Source organism: Marmota monax, unplaced genomic scaffold (genome assembly GCF_021218885.2).
Source record: "Marmota monax isolate L192 unplaced genomic scaffold, Marmota_monax_Labrador192_F-V1.1 WCK01_AAM20220418_F8-fsc00039, whole genome shotgun sequence".
Lineage (NCBI taxonomy): Eukaryota > Metazoa > Chordata > Mammalia > Rodentia > Sciuridae > Marmota > Marmota monax.
This window is the reverse complement of record NW_026693602.1, coordinates 763,197-789,639: the sequence shown is the minus strand read 5'-3', so window position 1 is coordinate 789,639 and position 26,443 is coordinate 763,197. Positions and strand designations below refer to the sequence as shown.

Genomic DNA, 26,443 nt, shown 5'->3' with positions numbered 1-26,443 from the left:
CTGAGGGATTTGAAAAATGTATACATGCAAAAAAAAAAAAAAAAAAGAATGGAAAAATGAAAACTGATAAGAGGTGGTAAACTGAAAGATAATAGTAATTAACTTGCATTCCAGCTCCCTTCACTCTTAGGGCCTGACATGTGGAGAAACAGGGAAGATGAGGGGAAAGGGTAGAGGGCAAAAGGTCAACTAGAAGCAAGGGCAGGGCTGGGGTAGCTCAGTAGTTGAGCGCTTGCCTAGCAAGTGAGGCCCTGGGTTCCACCTCAGCACTGTTAAAGAGAAAAGAGGCAAGGGCAGTGAACCCCAGTATTTCTGAAATTGTAAGTATCAAAGTCCTGAAGGAACAGGTAGGCAAGGTGGGCTAAAGATAAACCAATAAGCAAAGAACAAATTTGGTGGAAAGTCTGTATAAGGACAAAGAGCCCCAGATTCTCACCTAACCCCTAATGAGCAGGGAGATGACAGTTCCTTTCTCACTCTTACTGAAAAGTAAGGGTTTACTACTATCTACACAGGGTGAATAAGGGTGGGTAGGGTTTCTAGATTCAGGTTAAAACAAGAGCAATGGACAGCAACTTATTAAAAATAGGGGGAATAAGTGAATATCTGCATTTTAACAGTAAAACCTCAGATCCCTTCATCTTGATTAGCTACAAGAACACTGACTCCTAGACAGATCACCCTGCAGCTCCAGACACATTCTACTGCCCATCACTGCCAGGTGGCTCCAAGCAGGAGGATGAATTAGTATTTTCTGGGCAAAATGAGAAGTCCATAAGAAATATATCTACCAATAATGATGCATGAATGCCTCCAATTTAACGAATTTTTGTTGACTGACTGAATATCCATTTTGTCCTGGGCACTAATCTAGTTGGTTGGAGAATATCAGTAAAATTAAAAGCAACAAAATCTCAGCTCTCACGGAGGTGACATTTTCTTGTGGGAGAAGACCAAAAATAAACAAATATAACAAGTGATTAGGTAATAAAACATCAGGTAACCAGTGCTATGGGAGAAAAAAGAGAGTAAGAAAAGGATTAGAAGAAGTTCCTAGGGGTGGGTATATGCAGTTCTGACTAAAGAGGGTTAAACCAGGAGGTGACATGTACAAGAGCTGAAGGAGCTGCAGGCTCTTATCTAATCACACTATAGTAAAATCCATTATGCCACAAACTCTATCATGAGCAAAAACTGTTCCAAACTGCTTATCTGTATCTCATTTTTAATATTAAAAAATAACCAAGGATCTCCAGGCATGCCAGAAATAAAACAAAACAGAAATTGGAAGACACATTCAGATAAAAACAAAAAAGGAACTCTAATGAAAAACAGTGAAGGGAATACAAAAATTTAGAAACCAAAGTGAAGCATCAGTGACACAACATATTGTATCCATGAAACAAGAACAGAATGTTACTTTTTTAAAAGGCCAAGGAACAAAAAGATGTCTTAGAAATTTAAAATATACATGAGAGCAAAAATTTGTAATGGAAAGTAAATGAATTGCTCAGAAAACAAGAAAACAAAAGAGAGAGGAAATGAGAAAATTAGCAGTTCAATGTAGGAAGTATCATGGCTAACAAATGTGAATTCACAAAGAATAGAGGAACAGAGAGGAACTGAAGGAGAGATATCCCCAAACTGATGGGAACCAATGAACACACAAGACAATGAAAAGAACACACATAAGAAGGTACAGCATTGTGAAATTTCACAGTATCTAGTAGTAAGAGAATAAAAAGCTTCTAGAGAGAAAAGCAGGTCACATGCAAAGCATCAGAAATCCAAAGTGGCATTGTATTTCCCAACACTTATACTGAAAACTATGAGGCAATGGAGAATGTGTTTAAAATTCTGAGAGAAAATTATTTCCAAACTAGAATTCCATACCCAGCCAAATCATCCCTCCAGGGTGAGATTAAAATAAAGCTTTTGGTCATGCAAGGTTTCAACAATTTACCTCCCATGTGGAGGATGCATTCCACCAAAAAGGGAAGTAAAACAAGAAAGATGAGGACCTGCGATCCAGAAACAAGGGATTTATCAAAAGGAAAAGGTGAGGGAAATTCCCAGGATGCTGTTGAAGAGAAGCGGGCTTAAGAAGATAGTTGTGCTACTCTGAGAAGCAGACTGACTGAAGACACAAAGACAAGATTAGAAACACTAGAAATGTATTAGGGGAAATATCTGTGAGAGAAAATGAGGAGGGAGCCAGAAGAGTTTAATAGGGCTGCGAGATAGCAATGCAGATCTGACGCCAGAGGAAAGGAAGGGAGGCTGGGCAGATGTGCGTTAGGCTGCAGAGCAGTTCTAGGCAAAGTTGGATAAGGCTGCTTGTCAGAGGGCTCAGCATCTCCTGGGACTAAACCTTCTTGAGTGTCCCTGTCATGTTCAGTCACTGGCTAGGAGCAGAATGTGAAAGGCATGGCCTTGGCAGACACATGGTGACAGATTTCAGACAGCAGCAGCTGAGGACATCATTCAGTTACTACTTATAGTCAGAGATCTGGGAGAAACATTCTCATGGCCACCTGTGGTAGCTGTGGTAGTATGGCTAATCTAAAGTACATTTCCCAGGATTCCCTTCCCTATACTTTTCTGGCTAGTTGAGACACAAGAGTTATTTTCATGGAAGAAAATAGAGAGCAAAAGTGAAGCAATAGCTATTTTGTTTTTTACACTTAAGCTGAATAGGTGTTTTTGTAGATCACGCATTCTGCCACTCTCTCCTGGTTCACCTCACTGTCGTGGAGGAGTGGCCAGACCAGTAGACTCTAACTCCTAGGCCAGATACGTGGTTCAGGTCTGGATGAAGAGCATCTGCTGTCCTGCAGGACATTCACATCACCAGGCCGGAGACAGTGAGAACTGACACAGTTTCCATCTTGTATTCACAGGTTTTAGCTCATGCTCATGGGTTCCAGATGTCTCTGCATTCCACTTCACATCAATCTTCACTCTTTAACTTCCTGCCTTGTGAATTTTGAGCACATCTCCCTTCATCAGATGAAAAAGACAGGCTTCATAATTTATTTAACCAACTCCTACCTGAGGTAAAACCCCTATAGCAACCCCCTTATTATAATACATCCTCCTGCCCTCCACACCCACAGCTCAACTTCACTGATGGAACTCAGGCCTGACACAGAGGCTGAACTGGAGGGCCAGGAAATATGTTTCCAGGAAAAACACATGGAATGAGAGAGAATGTGGCTGTTTCAAGAGGTATTTTACAGATCTGTCAGTGAATTTAGAAATATATTAATAACTAACATTTTTTTAATTAAGAAGAAAAGGGAGGCAACTATTAATTCTGGGAAAATGTTATGTCTTAGAAATGGAAATTTAAGCATAGGACATGATATGACTATGGAATGAACAAAATGTATGTGGTCACAATAACAAAAATGTGCATAATGATTTCAGCCAATACCAAATCTACACTAGGAAAATTAAGAAAAGGAAAGGAAAACAAAGAAAGTTGCATATTAGGAAAGAAATGTCATTGTAAAATTAAATCCTACTCTTTTGTAATAAGGCATCATTGCATCGTGTCTTTAAATACAGATAGAGACCCACATTATTTAGAAATGTACACACCTATGACAGATATCTATTAAGAGATATCGAAAGTAAACACCTCCCCACCAAACTGGCTAAAATCACTGCTCTGAAGGAGTAGGAAGTAAGTGTGAGACAAGGAGAGAAATGATATCATCATAAATGTTATTGTAGTTTTTTTCATGCTTTTAACATATGTACATGTTTTATGATAGCAAAAAGAAAAATTAAATTTTAAGAATTCAAAGTTGGGCCAGGTGCAGAGGTGCACACCTATAATCCCAGTGACTCAGGAGGCTGAGGCAGGAGGATCTCAAATTGAAAGCCAGCCTGGTGAGAACCTGTGTCAAAGTGAAAAATAAAAGGGCTAGGGATGTAGCTCAGTGGTAGAGCATCTCTGGATTCAATTCCCAGTAGTAGGGGGAAAAAAACAATCAAAGTCAGTGAATGAATAAGATACATACATTAATAAAAGTTGACTCCATTAAAAAGTTCTCTCACTTTTTGGTTCTTCCTTTTCTATGAGATAATAATAGTACAGTGACTAGTGTTTCTGGAGCACTTTGTCAGGCATTATTTTAAGAATTTTACATGTGTTGATTAATTTCAACAGCCCTATGAGTTACATCATTTTAATCTTCATTTCATATGCAAGAATTAAAAGCACAGAAAGGATAACTTTCTACTATTGGGGGATAAGTGGCACAGCAGGCATTCAAACTCCAGCAGATAACTCCAAAGTTTGTGCTCTTGAATCCTCATCAGCCCAAAGAAATACATGTATATCCAACAGCTAGATGTAGCCAAAATTCTCAATTTCATGAGATTATATAGAAAAGCATCCTATTGTGATTTTGGAGCCTATAAAAACATTAGCAGTTTCAAGGTTTCTTCCTTTCAACTACCATTCAATGAGCTGATACTATGTGCCAAGCACTGAATATATATTTGTTTTTATCATCCTAACACCACATCTCTAATTTATGACTAGGTTCCCTGAAGTTCACAGAGCTTATATAATATAGCCTTGGGTTTGGTGACCAAGCTGGAGGACAGAAGCCAGTATTTCAAAGTAATTTCTGTGCCAAACCCCTGAACATTGCAGGAAGTAATAAAATAGTCTTAAAGTATGTCTGTCTGGAATTAAGAATAAGAGAACAACATAATGTGAGATGAGATAAGTACAAGCGAATATATATTAACAACTCAAAATGCTATAATCCTATATATGCTTTAAAGAGAGATGGAACTTTAAAGGGGATTGGAAGAAAAGGAAAATTCAACTGTGTGAAAATCTCAATAGTTATGGTTTTATATTAGTCACTATGCAAAAAATTAAATCATGACAAGAACAAATGAAATTCTGTTACAGATTTAGGCAGAAGAGAATGTCCAATATACATTTCCAGTTTAAAAAATTTAAATGCAACTATCTTTAAGTATTCTCAACAACAGGTTTTTAAAACAACAGAAATATCAGCTCCCCTGTCCCTCACACACTTTGTTTATAAGATCTCTGATTTCCACTGATCGCATATTTCATATATGACAGATCCTGTTTACCTATAAAAGTACAAATGTCAAAAAAAATCGACCTTATGATTGATTTCAAAGTAATGAGCCAAGTTTAGAATGTCTAATAATAAAGTGATATTATACAAAATGAATATTTTGGACTGAGATGCAACAAACTATATTTTACATGAATTTCGAAAGCACTGAACTAACTTTACTACTTACGGCTCAGTTATCATGAAGTTTGACTTCAGCTTTACATAAATTAACCATCATTTTGAGAAAATATTAACTTGTTTCTTAAAATGCAACCAGCAACAACTAAGGAGAAAAGGCAGAGACATTTTTGTTCTATTCACAAGCACCAACAAACAGCCCAGTGGGGAAATGGCAGCACGCCAGGTTGCCCTGTGAGCAATTAGGCTTCCTGGCAATCAGGAAACTCAGGGCCCTAGGCCCTTAGAAAACTAACACATTAAGGACTTGGTGCTTTTATTTCCCCTTCCAAAAGCCATATGTGAGATATATTTTGTTTAGATGGCAATCTTTTCCATATTCTGGTCTGAAAAAAAAAAGAAAGAAAGAAAGAAAAAAAAGAAAGGCTAAGACAACTACTTAATAAGAAGTAAATCAAGAAGAACATGTGTGAGGGATTAGCAAACATCATTATCTACCAGACAAATTGACTAAAATTTAGAAACTGGTCCCCAATATACAGGAGTCTCATTCTAATAATCAGAAGAAACAATAATTAAAAGAGTCATACAACTATTGTGAAATGTGAAAGTGCCTTTTAATTAATCAAGAAACTCAAATGCAAAAAAAAAAAAAAAAAAAAAAACCACTAAAATTATCTCAGTTAAGATGGTCAAAACCCAGTTTCAACAAAGAGTTACACAATTACTCTTTTATTAACTTCCAGAAGAAAAGTTTCTAAGAAAAAAAAGGATATTGAATAATTCTAATGAACCTTATGGGAGACTAGAGGCTACAACTTCCATTTTATCAATTTAAGCCTGAAGTCTTCATGATTTGGTAAATAATTTCTCTTTTGGCTGTTTTATGAATCAAATGATGATTAAGACTGTCAACGTACTGTACAATATTTTTGCAATTTCCTGCTTGTATCTAACATGACACTCAGAAGCACAACAAGAGTAAAAATCAGAAATGAAAAATCATTCTGAGGGTCCATAAATACACTACCTAACATACTGGGGAGTAATTATGTAGGTCAGTTGAAAAATCTGACTAACTCAAAAAACAATATTGCCAAGAAGGCAACATATGTAAAGAACCTGAATTCAAGTAAAATAAGGACATTTATATTTTTATGTGTATCTAGCCAAGATATACTTTACTTTATAAATAAAATAGATTTTAAGGAGTAAGAATTAATAATGAAATCAACCCTTCTTCACAGATATTTAACAAAAGATCATTATTTCTCACCTTCAATACTTCAAATTTTATTTTAAATTTTTCATTATTTTATAGTACGTAAACAGAAAGTCCATTTTTCTACTTTTTGATGTGCCAATAACAATAGTGTAGCATACATTCATGACAACTTAGACTACAAACAGAAACCCCTGCAAACTGAAAATATAAGGACCAGCAAATGTTTCACTACACTCAGAAAACACAGAGTCTTTATTCCAAGAGGAACTTTTAGTAAAAAAATGATGTGTGAACAGCAGACACTGATGTTCACACAAGCACACTGCAGACAACCCAGCAGGCGGTTTTCTGTTTTTTTTGGATCATGCTCTGGAGGTGCTGGCACAATGGAATTTCAATACCATAATTGCTTATTTCTCTGTATATCTTTAAAATAACAGGTAAAGAAAATAATTAAGTACAAACATAACAAAATAAAATGTTTTTAATTCTTCTTTTCAAACGATATAATTTATAACCATTACACAAATAGAGAAGAAGCACAAAAGGGGGAGAAAAGAAATAAAGTAATGTTCCAAAGGTTCAGTTTACAAGGACCTCACACAAAGTTTTTTTTTTTTTTTTCCTCTCTCTCTCTGCAACTCTTACTAGAAACAGTATTATTTCCTAAAAATGCACTAGCTGCCAAGAGCTATGGTCCATCTAAAGAAAGATGGAAATAGAGTGTTACAAAAAAAAAAAAAAAAAGCAGGATTCAGTGTACAAATTTCTGTAAAATCTGTTTAAAAATAAGAAGATATTGTTTTGATTTTGATATATCTTTTTCACTAAAAAGTAATTTTAATAGATAAAATACTAAATTATATAGTGCTGTATTGAAACAATAAAAGTAATCAAATTTCAAACTTTCTAATTAAACCTTTTTTCTTGTAAGTTATTGGGAATTCAACACTAGTCTTGGTTCACATGATAGAACAATGGGAAAATTTTCCGAATGGTTGAACACTAACCCTGACAAGTGTGGAGAGCCAACTACAATACATTATATGGTAGCATAACCTGCCACCCACGTTGCTGAGAGAACAGCTTTCAAACACATGCACTGAGCTGTAAAACCACAAAATCCCTTATTACACATTGTCTTTCTTACTCTAGGTGAAATATACCATCAATTCTTTCCATTATAAATCTTTTTTTATTAGTATTTTTGAAGCTCATTTACAATTTGTGATTTTTCCTGACAATGTAAAAGATGACTTTTTAAAAAAGAAAATGCAACAGGAAAGTTATCACTATCCTACAGTACTACAAATTGTGGCACAACTTCTCATAAATAATTTTGGACTCCATATTACCTAAAATGAGTTTCAGGATAAAATTCCTTTTCCTTTCTTACCTTTCAAAAATAAGCTCAGTGCAATAATGACTACCAAATACTAAAGCCTCTCAGATTCAGAAGAAGGGTGAAAAAAGCCCGACACTATTTTTTCAGAGATACAATGATAGTACCTTTTGGACATTCATGATGGTTAAAGTCATTTCAAAAACTTTCTCTGTAATGTTTTGCCTGATTATTTTCCCTCCAGAATATTCCTACTATCCTTTACGTTTCCTTGTCCCCCCAACTCCCACCATGACCCACCCCACCCACAGTCTGCTAACTGAATCATAGCATTCCAGAACAACTACAGGACATAACAGTTTCTTCTGGGGTTTTCATTTGCAATGTTGTTGGCAAAGAGAATTTTATTTGTAAGTGTTTCTATTATACTGACAGGGTCAATTAGTCCTCTGAACTATTGGTCTTTCTGCTTGATAGCTTGGTGGATTATTCAAGTGGGACCGTTCATAACCTATAACTGAATGCAGCCAATTAACCTCAGAAACAAGACAATACTGATCATCTAATGGGATTTTAAATTTATCTTAATAACATACTACAGTTATATACTTTCCCCCAAATAGGTGGTTTATTATTTGACAGAAGCTCTACATTTCCCCCAAACTGAACTGATATGTAAATAATAATATACAAATCACATTTTTTATTTTATAAGTTCATATTTTGAAGCTTCTTAAAATTAAAAATCAGGCATTATGCCTACATGTTCCTACATGTTTATACAATTAAATAAAACATATGAGAACCACATATTATCCATTATCTAGTAAGATTTTTCCCCAAGATGCAGAAAACATCACTAGTTTCCCAGAAATTAATATGAAAACAAATCTGTACTTTACTTCAAATATTCAAAAAAACACCTTTAAGTTGTCAAATACAATTGGCTTTTTAAAAAACACATGAGAGAATCTGCATTAACTGTTTACTTTGTGACAGGTGATACGAATAAGTACTTCACAACTTAACTTAATTATCCCAGGAATCCAATGATATCCTATTATTTGAGGAAACCAAAGTTCCAAAGAAATCAACTGTGACTCCAAGTTTCATACAGCTACTAAGTGGCAAAATTAAGATTTGAAATCAGATGTGTCTAGTTCACCAAACTGTGGTCTTTCATAACCTAAAAGTTATGAGGTAATCCCTTGGTCATCTCCCAGTGTCATTTTGTAATAAGTAGATCAGAGAATATTGCCAAGCTCCAAAGCCCTCTATGAAAGAATGATAGCCAATTATTAATGAGGAACAACTTGAAGGAGATTAATAAGTAAGGACATTTTGATAGCTATATAATTACATCAAAATCAAAGCTTTATTAATGGCAAAAACTCCAGTTACTTTTCATATTACCACCAATCTAAATTACTCTTATGTCTGTGAATGTACCAGGGATCTTCTACATACATGCTCACATATACACATACTCATCTGAACTGCCACATGCCAGTATTCCCAGTTTCTAAAGCAAAAGTATTAGCTAATATGCCAGACCACACAGAAATGAAAAGCTGCCTTAATGCCACAAGGTGTCAAGGTGACAATTTCTTGGCAAAGAATGACTTTTCATGTCATAATTTTTTAACTAACTTAGTGAGCCAACTTAACATACATTCTAGCAAAAAAGCACATGATAATTACTTCTGTTTTTGTTTTATATATTTTCAAACACACAGTTTGTTCAATTGTTGACATCAAACTGCCCTAAAAGCAAATACTTGTTACAGGAGCATGCCCTGAGTATTTCTTGAAAATCAATTATGACCTCCAATTTCCTTTCCTTCAAATTGGGTAGGGAGACTCTCAAGGTTCCATTCACTGCTTAGTGAAAAAGTTTGGGAAAATATTTGTGCAACTTAGAGTTTTCTTGAAACTACTGGGTTGGCTAAAAGTCATGGCAGTTAAGATGAATAAAAATCATTTAAAAAATTTTTACTGTAAATATTGAATTACTTTAAAAGAATACACCTTTCAGGTAAAGTATAATGGTTCCGAATTAAAACCCAAAGTCATCCATATTATTAAGCCTGCTTTGTTTTTTAAAATAAATCTAATCAAAATAAATCCCATAGCATAAAACATTTCAAGAACAGAGTACAAAATCAAAGGAAGAATTCACATTAGCAAACAATCACCTACGTCAAGAATGATCTAATACTCTGATAAGAGTAAACATATGCTCTATTAGATCTTACTCTATTAACAATAACAACAACAATAAAAACCAGAAGGCTTAAAATTGCTAAACTATTACTTTATATATGCCACAAAATAATAATGCCACTGATAGCAGAGTTTCAAAGGAGTAAATTTGTATTATCTAATCTAACACCAACAGAAATATCATTAATAAAAAAAAAACTAGATAACCTTCAGCAGATGCACTCTGTCCAGCTGTGGATAGTTGATGTTGAAATGCCAAATATTAATATTAGGGGAGGAAAAAGTGACAGCAACACTTCATGCTTAGCTCTGATAGTAAGGAATTAAACCCAGAACAACCCACCTGTGCTGTTTCACTTGACCATGGCTTAATATAGATAGGACACATTTATCCAGCTCTTTCCATTTGCTGTCACAAGTAAGCAAAGGTAAAGCAAGCAGTTAGTATGAAGCTGAAGGAGAAGAGTATAGAAGGACATGATCTACACTGACTAAGAAGCTACCGCCTACAGGGATATGGTAGATGTTTTTTTAGCTTCTCTCATTTAATCTTCACAACCACCCATGCAATATAGGCATTATGATTCTCAGCTTTTAAAGAAAACAGCAGAGGCTCAAAGAGGACAGAGAAATTGCCCTATATCACAAGACAAATAAACCCTGATCTTGTGATAAAGCAGCATGTGGCAAAGACAATCCAGACACATGCTCCTTCCTGTCCTAGGCTCATCCATTGGTCCTACTCTGAAAACAATATTTAAAACCCAGATTGCAGATTATGAAACAGACTGGTTTTTTCCCCCTGTAAGCCAAGGTTAGAGAACTTCGCGTTCAGTGGTGAGCACAATATGACTCTGGGGGAATATCAGCAAGTTTCAAATGACTACAACCTCAAGTTAAATGGAGTTCAGTGAGTCATGGTAATTCCATGCTACTGATAATCCTGATTTTAATCAACAGAAACTCTCAAATTTGAATCCCATATTTATCTTAGGCAATTCCCTCTTAACACAAGGCAAATCTTCATTTTAAAGTCAAGAACACCTCTCAATACCTTTCACTGGCTTTCCTCAGAGAAACAATAAAATGATAAAAACTTTAAATCTTTAAGACAAACATTTACCAACTAGATTTTACAAACTAGCTGAGAATAATTTTGATTTGAGTTTCATCCTTATATTATCTTAAATTGAAGTGGTTACCTAAATACTCAGGTTGAAGAGTGAGGGCAGGGAAAGAGTACCTCTTTTTTTTTTTTTTTAACTACTTATTTCCTACAGTGCCTGCCTGTCATACTTAATCTGGGCTTATCACCTGTGGGCCTCGATAAGAGGCGAATTATGAGTCTCCCAGATTCCCCAAAGTACACTGCATCCTCTTTCGTAATTATCTTCTCTAAGATCACATGCTTCTATCAGAAAATAGTGCCCACAGGGTAGGATCACTTTAAGAACTAATCTACCTTGGACCCCTTCCTTCAGTAAGGCTAAAACAGATGCTCCTTGCACTGTTTTAAAAATTAAATATGAAGGGCCACTGCAGGGGTCAAATTGCACAAGATATTAACTAAGTAACTGTGTGCCAGGAACCTAGCCATGAAGGTGAACAAGATGAGATAATGCCCTTGTACTAATAATGGAAGCTATCAAAGATTACACACACACACACACACACACACACACACACACACACAATTAAGGAGGGCACAAATCTGGCTGGAAGGTTCCTGGCATTTAAAACAAAATGGGTATCATTGTTAATTCTGACACATACAGAGATTCTTCTGCTTAAAGACAAGATCAGTTCCCAAAGAGCCATCATAAAGTCTACTTAATCACATATGAAAATTTTCAATTACAAAAGCAACTACTAATACCATCTATTGGTGACTGACAAGAGTTCATATACATCTCTCCCTCACCCCCTGTAGGACTATGGATTAACACTAAAGAGAAGTTCTATAAAAGCAATTTAAAAAAAAATAATGCAACCAAACATTATATTTATAATAGCTAAAGAAATGCATATCTTTCAAGCAGTTTCTAATACAAAAACAAAAGAAGATTAAATTCAACTCTTGGAGGAACAGTCTGAAAATACAAAAATTAGCCTTCAAGACTCTTTCAGGGGCTGGAGTACAGTGCTTGCTTAACACATGTGAGGCACTGGGTTCGATCCTCAGCATCACATAAAAATAACTAAATAAAAGTATTGTGTCCATCTACAACAACAACAAAAAATTTTTAAAAAGACTCTTTAAGACTATCAGCATCACAGCAACTTCTCAAAAAAGTATTGTACATAATACCTGTTTGCAGTAATTCATAAAACATAGGAAAATAAAGTTTTGAGATTAAGATTTTAAAAATTATATCCAAACTATGTATAATAGTTAATGAATAGTGAAAATTGATGCTTTATTTTAAAGGTTTTAACTTTTGTGTGTGTGTTTGTTTTGGTACTGGGGATTGAACCCAGGGGCAAAACAAACACAGGGGCATTCGACCACTGAGCCACATCCCCAGCCCTATTTTGTATTTTATTTAGAGACAGGGTCTCACTGAGTTGCTTAGCACCTCACCATTATTGAGGCTGCCTTTAAACTGGAGATCCTCCTGTCTCAGCCTCCTGAGCCGCCCTGTGATTACAGGCATGCACCACTGCACCTGGCACCTTAACATTTTTTTCTCAAAGAAATTGTAATTAGAGGAATGAGCCAAAGGCCACTGTTTTTATTGTGTATGGTTATTGTAAAAGAGACACTCTAAACAACATATACTGATTGGTCAGAATAACCATAATTAGGTAAAATGAGAGAGCAAAAATCAGAATCTTAAAGAATGTTCAATTCTTTTTGCAAGAATTTAGTCTAAGGACACTATCTACTATTAAATAATCACAAAGTACTTTTTCCTCAATTTCAGAAGTGTTTCCATAATCTGAATACTAAGTCAACTCACAAAATTGAAAAGCTATAAAGTTAAAGAACATAAGATTATTTTAACTTTTTTAAAATTATTTTTTATTTATATATGACAACGGAATGCATTACAATTCATATTACACATACAGAGCACAAATTTTTCATATCTCTGGTTGTATACAAAGTATATTCACACCGATTCATGTCTTCATACATGTACTTTAGATAATGATGTCCATCACATTCCACCATCATTTCTAACCCCATGCCCCCTCCCTTTCCCTCCGATGCAGCCAATATGGACAACAGTATGAAGATTCCTTGGAAAATTGGGTATGGAACCACCATTTGACCCAGCTATCCCTCTCCTCGGTCTATACCCAAAGGACTTAAAAACAGCATACTACAGGGACATAGCCACATCAATGTTTATAGCAGCACAATTCACAATAACTAAACTGTGGAGTCAACCTAGATGCTCTTCAGTGGATGAATGGATAAAAAAAAAATGTGGCATATATACACAACGGAATATTACTCAGCAATAAAAGAGAGTAAAATCATGGCATTTGCAGGTAAATGGATGGAGTTAGAGAAGATAATGCTAAGTGAAGTTAGCCAATCCTAAAAAGCCAAATGCCAAATGTTTTCTCTGATATAAGGAGGCTGATTCATAGGAGGGGGAGCATGTGAAGAATAAATGCTTTTTTTTTAATGGAGTGAAATAATATCACCCAATCTGACTTAAAAGAAGAATCTGAAACTTAAAAAGAAGAATCTGAAAAGTCAAATGTATAAAAGCAAAAAGTAAAATGATAGTTACCAGAGTTAGTGGTGTAGGAATTAGGGAGATGTTGATCAAAGTACATAAAATCTCACTCATAAAGGAGGAGTAAGTTTAAAAGATCTGTTTTGCATCATGGTGACCATAGGTAAAAACAACATACCTTAAATTGTAAGACAATTTTAATTGCTCTCACCACAAAAACATGTGAGGTAATACACATGACAATTAGCTTGATAGTTATGAAAATAATTGTTCCACAACATGAACACTTATCAGAATATCATTTTGTATACCAGAAGTATATACAAAAGCTCTAATCTCTAGGATATATAAAGAGCTCAACAAGATAAGTACCAAAAAACACTCCCAAATAATCCAATCAATAAATGGGCCAAGGACCTGAACAGATACTTCTCAGAAGAGGATATACAATCAATCAACAAATATATGAAAAAATGCTCATCATCTCTAGCAATCAGAGAAATGCAAATCAAAACTACTCTAAGGTACCATCTTACCCCAGTAAGAATGGCAGCCATTATGAAGACAAACAATAATAAGTGTTGGCGAGGATGTGGGGAAAAAGGTACACTCATACACTGCTGGGGGATTGCAAATTAGTGCAGTCAAAATGGAAAGCAGTATGGAAATTCCTTGGAAAGCTGGGAATGGAACCACCATTTGCCCCAGCTATTCCTCTTCTCGGCCTATACCCAAAGGACCTAAAAACAGCATACTACAGGGACACAGCCACGTCAATGTTTATAGCAGCATAATTCACAATAGCTAAACTATGGAACCAGCCTAGATGCCCTTCAGTGGATGAATGGATTAAAAATATGTGGCATTTATACACAATGGAATTTTACTCAGCACTAAAAAATAAAATAAGACCATGGCATTTGCAGGGAAATGGATGGCATTAGAGAAGATAATGCTAAGTGAAGTTAGCCAACCCCAAAAAACAAATGCTGAATGTCTTCTCTGATATAAGGGGGTTGACTCAAAATGGGGTTGGGAGAGCAAGGGAGGAAGATTACCTCTAGATAGGGAATAGGGTGGAAGGGAAAGGGAATGAGAATGGGAATAGCAAGGATAGTGGAAGGAAATGGTCATCATTATACAAAATTCATGTATGAAGATGTGAATTTGTATTGACATACCTTATATACAAACAGAGATTTGATAAAATGTGGTATAAAGGTGTAATAAGAATTGAAATGCAAAAAAATTATGAATGTAATGCACTCCTCTATTGTGATGTATGTAAGAAATAATAAAAAAATAATTTAAAAAAAATCTTACAAAAGAGTAAAATAACACTATATAGTTCATAGAGTTGGACTCTACATATTTTCAAATTTTAGTTGTCTCTAACTACTGATAAAATAGATCTACTAATATAATATAGTCGGCTGTCTGTATCTGTGGACTTCACATCTATGAATTCAATCAACCATGAATCAAAAATGTTTGTGGGAAGAAAATCTGAGTATCAAACACTACAGGACATTTTTTTCTTGTCATCATTCCCAAAATAATACAATATAACAACTAATCATATAGTATTTACATTGTATTAGGTATGGTAAGTAATTTAGGGAATATTTAAAATACATGGGAGTATGTGTATAGGTTATATGCAAATGCTATGCCATTTTACATGAGATTTAAGCACCTACAGATTTTGATAACTGCAGGGTCCTGGAAGCAGCCCCTACGGATAGTAAGGGACAACTGTATGCTAAAATAGCATTTTAGTAGTTACTGGCTAAAAATTTCTATTATAATTCATTCAAAAGCCAGTGGGGGTACTCATTTATTATGAGATCTCACTTTCTAAGCAGCATATATGTAGTCTCAGGAAAGAACTGAAAAGAGAAGTTGTTGGAGTGTTTCATTATCTGAGATCAATATGCCCAGCAAACCCTAAGAAAATCTTTCATCCTGACTTTTGGGAGAGAAAAGTTGGGGGTAGATGATATATTTTTAATCTAGAGACCTGCCATTCTGTGACGGTTTTATTTGGTGGCAAAGAATGGAAACCTATGGAATAAATATAGGATACACAGCAAGAGCTCTTGTTATAAAAAATAAGTAACGAAAAATTCAAAGAGCTACTTACAAAACATTCTGTTCATTTCGGACAAGATTAAGCCTAAAGACTTTAGGGGCTCAATAGTCATTAGGTAGTTAACATCAGCGAAACCATCTCTTTTCTGCATCTCAAAGCTTTGGTACCACTTAGTCTGAAGTCAGATCTTCTTTTCTCATTAGAAATTCATTGAAAGTCTCCTGTCTACTGCCACAGATCTACATACTTCAGCATCAGAAATCAAGACTAGCAGGGTGCAGTGGTGCACACCTGTAATCCCAGAAGCTCAGAAGGCTGAGGAAGGAATATCAAAAGTTTAAAGTCAGCCTCAACAACTTAGCAAAGCCCTAAGCAATTTAGTGAGACCCTGTTTCAAAAATAAAAAATAAAAAGGGTTGGGTATGTGGACCAGTGGTTAAGCACCTTTGGGCTCAATCCCTTGTACCCCGCCCCCCCCAGAAAAAAAAACAAAGAAAGAAATCAAGACCAGCTGTAAACCATTCAATTATAATAATTATTCAACACGAATAATTACTATCCTTAAGATAATTACAAAGCATACAATTCATTTTAAAAACATTTGCAAAAGAGCTGGGCTACTGTTTTTGTTTCCTACCATCAACTATTAACTTCAAATGTACGAGGAAAGACCTCCAAATATCTACAAATGTGCATGACTTCTAATTCCCTTAGGAAGGAGAAATGGTCACAAAGTATTAATTGCCTTATATTCCCATCTTCCATTCCAATATTCTCATTTGTTTATACTGAAACTGAAAGGTTTGACAATTCTTCGTTAACCACATACAAAACAGGAAGCTGGGAAAACTGAGAGGAGCTCACTGATGAACCTTAACTGAGCTCAACTGAGCTTACCTCAGTTAAGGTTGACTTTTATTTATTTTATTATTTTTTTTTAGAGAGAATTTTTAACATTTACTTTTTTTTTTAGTTTTCAGCAGACACAACGTCTTTATTTGTATGTGGTGCTGAGGATCGAACCTAGGCCGCACGCATACCAGGCGAGTGCGCTACCGCTTGAGCCACATCCCCAGCCCAAAGTTGACTTTTAAATCACTATAAAATGCTTCCAGTAGTTTCAAGCAATATTTGTAGCAGCACATTCTGCCGATATTATTATAAGAGACAGGTTAATTACCAAAAAAAAGATTCACTCAAAATTTCCCATAGGATGAGGGGGTTGCTCTAGTTAGTCTGAAAAGGTCCATTACTAAAGGCTTAGTCCTCAGCTCTGTGTCATCGGGAGGTAGTAGAACCTTTACGATGTGGGGTCTAGTCATTGGGAGTGTGGCCTTGAAGAAGGTATTAGGATTTCAGCCCTTCCTCCTCTTCTCTCTTTTGCCATGAGATGAACAACTGTTTCACCATATACTCCCTACTGTGAGGCCACAGGCCCAAAAGCAATGGGGCCAATGGATCATGAACTGAAATCTCCAAAACTGTGAGCCAAAATAAGCCTTTCCTCTTCATAAGTTAAATATCTCAGGGATTTTATTACAGTAATGGAAAGCTGACAGGGGTTTGCTGAAAAACTTTGTATCTATCCCTGATAACCAAAGGAAAAGTCAGCAAATAAGACTAATGGGGCACCAGTCATTGGTCCAATTCTATTTTCCTCTCTCCTGTTTATCTATGTTCTTTCATCTACTCTATTCATTCTAGACTGTACTGTAGCCTCCCTTATCTAATAGCTTGTATTCTTCTAATGAGTGAAATTTCTAAGACAAGCAAAAATTTAAAATAGAAACACCACAGGATACAGAAATCCTACTTCTGGGTATACATCCAAAGGGGCCGAAAGCAGGGTCTTGGGATATTTATAATTAAGCAAGGGACGGAGGCACTCCATGAAGCTACAGGGTTATCAGTACCATGTCCCACTGACAGAGAAATGAATAAGCAAAATGTGATATATATGCATAATGTAATATTTGGCCTTAAGAATGAAGGAAATTGTCACACTGCTACAGCATGGATGGAACCTTAAGGACATAATGCTAAGTGAAATAAGCATGTCACAAAAGACAAATTTGACTTGCCCTCCGCTCTGTCTTGTGCTACCTCCTGCCCTCTTGCCATCCACTATGGCCCTGCTGCACTCTGGCCACATCCTCTCTGGGGCTACTGGCGCCTTCCACCCCGGCCTCGCCGCCGCAGCTTTGGCCAGAGCCAGCTCTTCGTGGGCCCATGTGGAAATGGGACCCCCAGATCCCATCCTGGGAGTCACTGGAGCCTACAAGAGAGACACCAACAGCAAAAAGATGAACCTGGGAGTCGGTGCCTACCAGGATGATAATGGAAAAGCCTTATGTGCTCCCTAGTGTCCGGAAGGCAGAGGCCCAGATTGCTGCAAAAAATTTGGACAAGGAATACCTGCCCATGGTGGACTGGCTGAATTTTGTAAGGCATCTGCAGAACTAACCCTGGGTGAGAACAGTGAGGTGTTAAAAAGTGGCCGGTTTGTCACCGTGCAGACCATTTCTGGAACTGATGCCTTAAGGGTTGGAGCCAATTTTATGGAAAGATTTTTTAAGTTCAGCCAAGATGTCTTTCTACCCAAACCGTCCTGGGGAAATCACACACCCATTTTCAGGGATGCTGGCATGAAGCTACAGGGTTATCGGTATTATGACCCCAAGACTTGTGGTTTTGACTTCACAGGCGCCACAGAAGACATTTCAAAAATGCCAGAGCAGAGTGTTCTTCTCCTGCATGCCTGTGCCCACAATCCCACAGGAGCGGACCCTCGTCCTGAGAAGTGGAAGGAAATAGCGTCTGTGGTAAAGAAAAAGAATCTCTTTTCATTCTTGGACATGGCCTACCAAGGCTTTGCCAGTGGTGATGGTAACAAGGATGCCTGGGCTGTGCACCACTTCATTGAACAGGGCATTAATGTTTGTTTCTGCCAATCACATGACAAGAACATGGGCTTATATGGCGAGCGTGTGGGAGCCTTCAAAGTAGTCTGCAAAGATGCTGATGAAGCCAAAAGGGTGGAGTCACACTGAAGACTGGGATTCGCCCCTTGTATTTCAACCCTCCTCTTAACGGGCCCGGGTTGCCTCTACCATCCTGACTTCTCTGGATTTGTGAAAGCAATGGTTGCAGGAAGTGAAAGGCATGGCTGACTGTATCATTAGCATGTGGACCCAGCTGGTCTCCAACCTCAAAAGGAGGGCTCCTCCCACAACTGGCAGCACATTATGGACCAGATCGGCATGTTTTGTTTCACAGGCCTAAACCCTGAACAGGTAGAGCGACTGACCAAGGAGTTCTCCATCTACATGACAAAGGATGGCCGCATCTCTGTGGCAGGGGTCACCTCCAACAATGTGGCCTACCTTGTCCATGCCATCCACCAGGTCACCAAGTAATTTCCTGGTGAGAGAACAGAGACAACCTTTCTGTCGTCAGCCCCTGCTGTTGTGTGATTCACATGCAGGATGAGGGAGGGTGGATGGTGGCGAGGTCATTTCTTTCAACCACAGTGCATAACACTTAGTGATTGGATATGTTTCTCAGAAAAGAACATGTAGTGAGATAGAGCAGAGGCAACCATGGCTGGTATCTGGAACTCTGTGGCTTTAAACCAAACTACCCCATCATCCTTTTATCTCCAACTTTTTTGAAAGAGTTTATATGTATAAGAAAGTCACAGCACCAAAAACCTGTCGTGATGTTGCTAATTTCAGAAGCTTTAATGAAGCTCTGTGTGGTGCAAGGGGTTCCTCTGCGGATCCAGCATGAGACATAGCTCATGCTATAGGCTGAGTTGTGTCATTAACAGTCCACCTCACATTTGTCCCCCCATGGTGGAGCATCCTATCAACAGACCATATTGCACAAATCGTGCTTTACAAAAACCAATGAGTCTGTTGCCACTGCAGCAAGGAAAATAATAGATGCTGTTTCCTGTCTTATTTAAGAAAATAAGGAAAATGTCTGTCTCTTCTTACCATTGTTGTCCTTTTCTTTAACACAAAGATCTATAACCAGCCTAGATTTCCATACCATTCTATTGCTTGATTAACCATGAACCCCATCATATCAGGATCTATTTAAGAATGGAGAACATAATTTTCTGCTCATGCCATACCCTCTCTTTCTTGGCAAAGAATAGTGGAGAGTAGGTGCCTGCACTTTATGCCGGCATCCTCATCAATGACTGTGTAATTGTCTCCTCCTGGGGTGCTCCTCTGCCCGCTGGACCTCTTCCTTCATTCCTTGTGGTTGTGCAGCTACTAACCTCACATCATGAGTCAGACAACATAGGTTAGGATCAGAAAGGAGACAGTCTAGGGTTTGTGTACTGCCAGCCAGGCTTAGGCTTCACCCTTGGAACGAAAACCACCTTCTGCTCTAATCATGTCGACTTACTGCAGCTTGGTTTCTCTGTTACAATAAAATTACTGTAGATCCAAAAAAACAAAAACAAAAGACAAATATGATCCTATTTATATGAGATATCTAGAATAGTCAAATCAGAGAAAGCATAATGGTGGTCAACAGGGGTTGGAAGCAGAGGGAAATGAGGACTCATTAGTTAATGAGAAGAGGACTTCAGTTTTTTGTGTTGCGGCTTTTTTTGGGGGGGGGGGTACTCAGGAGCACTCAACCACTGAGCCACATCTCCAGCCCTATTTTGTATTTTACTTAGAGACAGGGTCTCACTGAGTTGCTTAGCACCTTGCTGTTGCTGAGGCTGGCTTTGAGGCTCGCAATTCTCCTGTCTCAGACTGCTGAGCTGCTGGGATTACAGGCATGCCCCACCGAACCCCACAGGACTTCAGTTTTGCAGGATGAAAAGTTCTGGAAATGTACAACCATGTGAATGTAATTACTACTTAACTCTACTTATAGAGATGGCGAAGATGGGCCAGACATATTGGCGCACACCTATAATCCCAGCTACTCAGGAGGATCCCAAGTTCAAGACCAGCCTAGGCAACTTAGAGAGATCCTGTCTCAAAATAAATAAAAAGGGATGGGGATGTAGCACAGTGATAAAGTGCTCCTGGATTCAATCCCTATGACTAGGAGAAAAAGTGGTAAAGATGATAAATTTTATGATATTTTTTTTATAACAAAAACAAATTTATTATATGAGAAAGGGAATCTCATTTGCTCAGCTAATCTTTTTGAAGCAAACTACGCAAGCATGGGTCACTGGCAAACCTATGGCCGACTACTGGCAGATTTTATGACTTTTATTAAATGCCTACCATTTCAGACACATGCACATCCCATTCTGGTCACCTGTCCTGACCAGCATACTTTCCTTTTGTAAATAAAGTATGTATTCCTATTGAAATACATCCTGCTGGATTTTAAATTTTTATTTTTGCTTTCTTTGCCCTTGGCTATCATTACGACCACTGTGCATAAAAGGAACAGTGTAGTTCTTCTATAACTGCCATAAGAGATCAATTCAAAATAGGTGACCTTATGTTCAATGCTCTTGCAATAAACCTCACCAAGTTCTAGGTTTACCTTACTAATGCATTAGCAGTACAAAATCTTCCAACTCGATGCATTATGAAACAAGAATACCCTTGTAATCATCTTACTTGGCTCAAATACTAGTTAAGTACCCCAATCTGAAAATTTGAAATCATAAATACCCCCAAACCTGAAACTTTGTGAGCTCCATCATAACTCTACAAGTAAAAAAGTCCACACCATGAAACTTTGTTTCATGTACAAAATTATAAAATACTGCATGAAATTAGCCTGAGACTCTGTGCATAAGGTGTGTATATGAAACATAAATAAATTCCATGTTTTGGTTTGGGTCACATCGCCAAGACATCTCATTATGTATATGGAAAACATTCCAAAATAAAAAAGTTGAAATCCTAAGTACTTCTGGTCTGAAGTATTTTGAATAAAGGACATTCAACCTGTACTGGCATTTCCATGGTTCCAGACATAGCACTCTTCTTTTCCACTAAATACACACTTTAAGTGAATTAATACCAGACCTCAGCTTCTCCTTATACACTGAGGGCTCTTAAACTACACCTTAACTCAAAACTTTTTTCCTCAGATTCAGATGCATGTATCCGATTCCCCATTCAAATCCATTTGAAGAGATACCAGAAACCAGTGACAAAAATTAATCTCACTTCCTCAGAAAACTTGGAACGGAGCCAGGCAAGATGGCACACTCCTATAATCCCAACAATTTAGGAGGCTGGGGCAGGAGGATAAGGAATTCAAACCCAGCCAGAGCAACTTATCAAGGCCCTAAGCAACTCAGTGAGACCCTGTCTCTAATAAAATATTAAAAAGGGCTGGAATGTGGCTCAGTGCTTAAGCTTCCCTGGGTTAAATCCCTAGTAACAAAACAAAACAACTTGGAATGGAACCACCATTTGACCCAATTATCCCACTCCTGGGCATATACCCAAAGGACTTAAAATCAGCATGCTATAGTGACGCAGTCACATCAATGTTTATAGCAGCTCAATTCACAATAGCTAAACTATGGAACCAACAGATGAATAGATATATACAATGGAATATTACTCAGCCATAAAGAAGAATGAAATTATGGCATTTGCCAGTAAATGGATGGAACTAGAGACTGTCATGCCAAGTGAAATAAGCCAATCCCAACAAAATCAAGGCTGAATGTTTTCTCTGATATGTGCATGCTAACACACAATAAGAGAGAGAGAGAGAGAAGTTCACTGGTTTAAACAAAGGGGGATGAAAGGAAGGGAGGGGGAATGGGAATACGAAAGGCAGCAGAATGAATCCAACATAACTTTCCTATGTCCATATATGAATAGACACTACAACCACAATGATGGGAAGTTATACTTCATGTATGTATAATAAGTCAAAATACACTCTGCTGTCAAATATATAAATATATATATATATATATATATATATATATATAAAAAAATCTAAAAAACTTAAAAATATTAATCTCATTATCTTATCACCCTCTTCTCCACCTTCCTCACTCCCTAGAAAATGTTTCTTAACTCTGTATTCCATTTCTGGTAAATGGCAACATTTGACCAGCTACCAGAATCTGAGACTAATTCTAGATGCCCCTCCCCTACTTAGTCAAACACTACCCATATTCTCAATATTTATCAGGTAGTAATCAGTCACAAGTCCTTTTGATTCTGCTTCAAATACTGCCTACCTGATCTTCAGGTTCTCCAGCCCCAGCATTCCCACAATGAAACTTTATCAGTGTTTCCTTATTTAAAATCGAAATTCCCTGAAAACCTTACTTTTATCTGAATTTCCTGAAACAATTATAAATTACATTTCCCTACAGGAGCGTAAACTCTTTATACATAGAAACCATGTTAAATCACAATAAATGTGTTGAATGAGTAATTCTCCAGTCTTTCTTGCCACTCCCTCATACCTACTCAGAGTCCTGACCTACTGAATCACTTACAGTTCTGCCACTTGCCATGCTGCCATTCTTCCATACCTGTATGTGCCCCAGGCTCCCTACAGGAATGCCTGACTTTATCCTGTATCTCAATAGGCTATTTTTCAGTCTTTAAGAGTCAGATAATCCATCATCTCTTTTAGAAAAACTTTTTAATCCATTGCTCCTAATATTCTTTGCACACCTGTATAGTTAGCCTTTCGTCACTATTAGCAAAACACCCAACAAGAACAACTTAGAGGAGGAAAAGTTTATTTTGGGCTCAGAGTTTCAGTCCATGGTCACATGACACAGTTGCTCTGGGTCTGAGAAAGATAAGAACATCATAGTGGAAGTAGGTAGCAGAGGAGAGGTACTCAGCTCATGGCAGTCAGGAGCAAGAAACAAGAGGGCAAGGAGCCGGGGACAATATCTATAATCCCCAAGGGCACAGCCCCTGTGACATATTTCCTCCAGTCACGCCCCAACTGCCTACAGTAATCCAACAAATACACTAACCCACTGACTATGTTACTCACTCATAATCTGATCATTTCACCTCTGAACATTCCTGAATTAACACAGGAGCTTTTCAGAGGGAATCTCATATCCAAACCGTAACAATTTCCATTTCCCCTTACATGTATTTACTTTCTCTAATTTAAATTTATTTTTAATTGAAACATAAAAACAAAAATTATAGATATTAACAAAGGTACAAAATATGTTTTGATAAATATATACATTGTGTAATATTTAAATCAGTTTAAACATATGTCCTCAAACATTTATCATTTACAATGAAACTGTTCTAGTTTTTTGAGATGTACAGTACATAATTGTTATCCATAATCATCCCACTATACAATAGCCCACCCAGAACTTCTTACTGCTACTTCTAATTTAGTATCCACTGTAATTTCTTATCTACTTTCTACGCCCTCCCCACCCCCTTACTCTCTTTGATAACCAGCTTTCTACTTCCACTTCTGTGAGGTTAACTCTTTTTAGATTCTTCACACCAATGAGATCCTATTGTTCATATCTTTCTATGCGTGACTTATTTTACTTATCATAATAATCTTCAGTTCCATTCATGTTGTAGCAAATGACAGCATTTCATTCTTTTTATGGCTGAGTAGTATTCCATTGTGTATATGTACAAAATTTTCTTTATCCCTTCATTGGCTGATGGGGACCTAAGTTGTTTCTATTTCTTGGCTACCACGGATTGTGCTACAATAAACACTGGTGCACAAATGTCTTTTCAACATAGTTATTTCATTTCCTTTGAATATACACCTAGAAGTAATGTTGCTAAGTCATACAATAATTTTCTTTTGAGCATTTTGAGGGACCTCATTACTGTCTTCCACAATAGCTAAACTAACTTATATTCCTGCTAACAGTGTACAACGGTTTCCTTTCCTCCATATCCTTACCAGCATCTACTATATTTGATCTTTTTGATAACAGGAGCAGAGTGATATCTCATTGTGGTTTTGCATTTCTCTGATGATTTCTTATGTTGAACATTTTTTCATATACCTGTTGCTCACCTGCACATCTTCTTTAGAGTAGCGTCTATTTAGCTCTATTGACCATTTTTAATTGGATTTTGTTTTGTTTTTAAGTTCTTTGAGTTCCTTATAAATTCCAGCTATTAAACCCTTTTCAGACATATAGTTTGCAAATATTATCTCCCACTGTCATTCCATTATTTTATGACCTCTTCAACTTTTTTCACCAATGTTTTAGAGTTTTCATCTCTTTGGTTAACTAAGTTTATTCCTAAGTACGTTTTGAGGGGTTAGGTAGTATAAATTAAACTACTTTTAACCAAAACAATTTATATTTTATACTTATATTTTCCTTAAACTGTAAATTGTTGGTTTATTTGCCTATCCCTTCCACCAAACCATAAAGCGCTTAAGGGCAGAAACTGTGACTTCTTTTGTTATATATTCCTAGTATCTAACAGTGCCTGGCACTGGGCAAGCCACAAATACAGATTTACAAAATAAAGCATAAATCTATTTTGTATAGGATTGCCAGATTACAACTAACTTATCAAGCAAAAAAAAAAAAAAAAGATACAAGATTGATTCTCTGTTAAAAATATATGTAATACTCTACTGTGCAACCATATTTTAGTTTCAAAAGGAAATATACCCAAATGCATAGTTATCTCAATTCTATTTTGGAAACAAGTAACATACAATTACAAATAAAATAATTCAAAAAGTCCATATGTTCATTTTATATAAATGATATAAAAGAATAAGATTTCTGACTTAGAAATTATTTACTATGCTTCCTTAAAAGGCTAAATAAAGTTAGTTATTACAACTAATTTAAAAATTCTTTTTTAAAAAACTAGTTAAAAATTCAACAAGTTATTTTTCTAAATACTCAATAAATTATGTTCTCTGTCTTATCAAACCAATTTGTTTGGAGATACTGCCTAAGTCATTCCACTTTACATCAAGTTGTTTAAAATAAGTCCCTCATAAGAAAGTAAATACAAGTAGATTTTAAGATCAACGGATAGTCAGAGACTTTGTGCCTTCTTACTCTACCACACACATTAATGGAACTCAAATTATAATAGTAAATATTATTTTAACGGAAGAACTGACTTATTAACCATTTCTGTCAAAACACCACATATGGACTCACATAGCAGAGCTACTGATTTAAGACACAAATAGATTTAGAGAGCCAAAGACTTGACCACATGGAAGAAGGGGAAACTATCATTACAGCTCTCTTAATGTTGAAGAATTATTTCACACCTCCTCTTTAAAAAAATCACTTGATAACAGCTTTATTATCTGAAGACAAAAACAAAGCTTAAAAAAATCACTTAGAGGTTCAATCTTTTGCTCCATCAATATTTTATTCTTTCATGACCACAAAGTTTAAAAACAGAGTGCTAACAATAAACCAAAAGACCACTTTTCACATATGCTGAAAACATATCTGCTTAATGTAAGCTAACAAATTGTTTTCCATACAATAGCATAAAAATACTTCTAAGAGCTGTCAACAAATCACTTTATTTGCATACATAATACAAAAAGTTTCAACAATATTTTTTAAAAAAGAAATAACTATCTAGCAAATTGAAAAATGTTCTTGTATTTCTGCTGGAGATGTTTACTAAAATG

At 36.5% G+C, this 26,443-nt stretch overlaps 1 protein-coding gene and 1 pseudogene across 3 annotated transcripts in view; one reads left to right on the top strand and one right to left on the bottom strand.

The window, feature by feature from the left end:
* Window positions 1-26,443, bottom strand: part of Anapc10 (anaphase promoting complex subunit 10) — a 95,128-nt gene that overhangs the window by 18,303 nt on the left and 50,382 nt on the right. The window contains exon 5 of one of the 3 annotated variants that reach the window (XR_009228225.1): window positions 2,742-3,000. The exons of the other annotated variants lie outside the window; for them this stretch is intronic. The gene's annotated coding sequence lies outside the window, so the exon portion shown is untranslated. The remainder of the gene's footprint in view (window positions 1-2,741; window positions 3,001-26,443) is intronic. 3 annotated transcript variants of the gene reach the window in all.
* On the top strand, window positions 17,956-19,408 carry LOC124103112 (aspartate aminotransferase, mitochondrial-like; annotated as a pseudogene).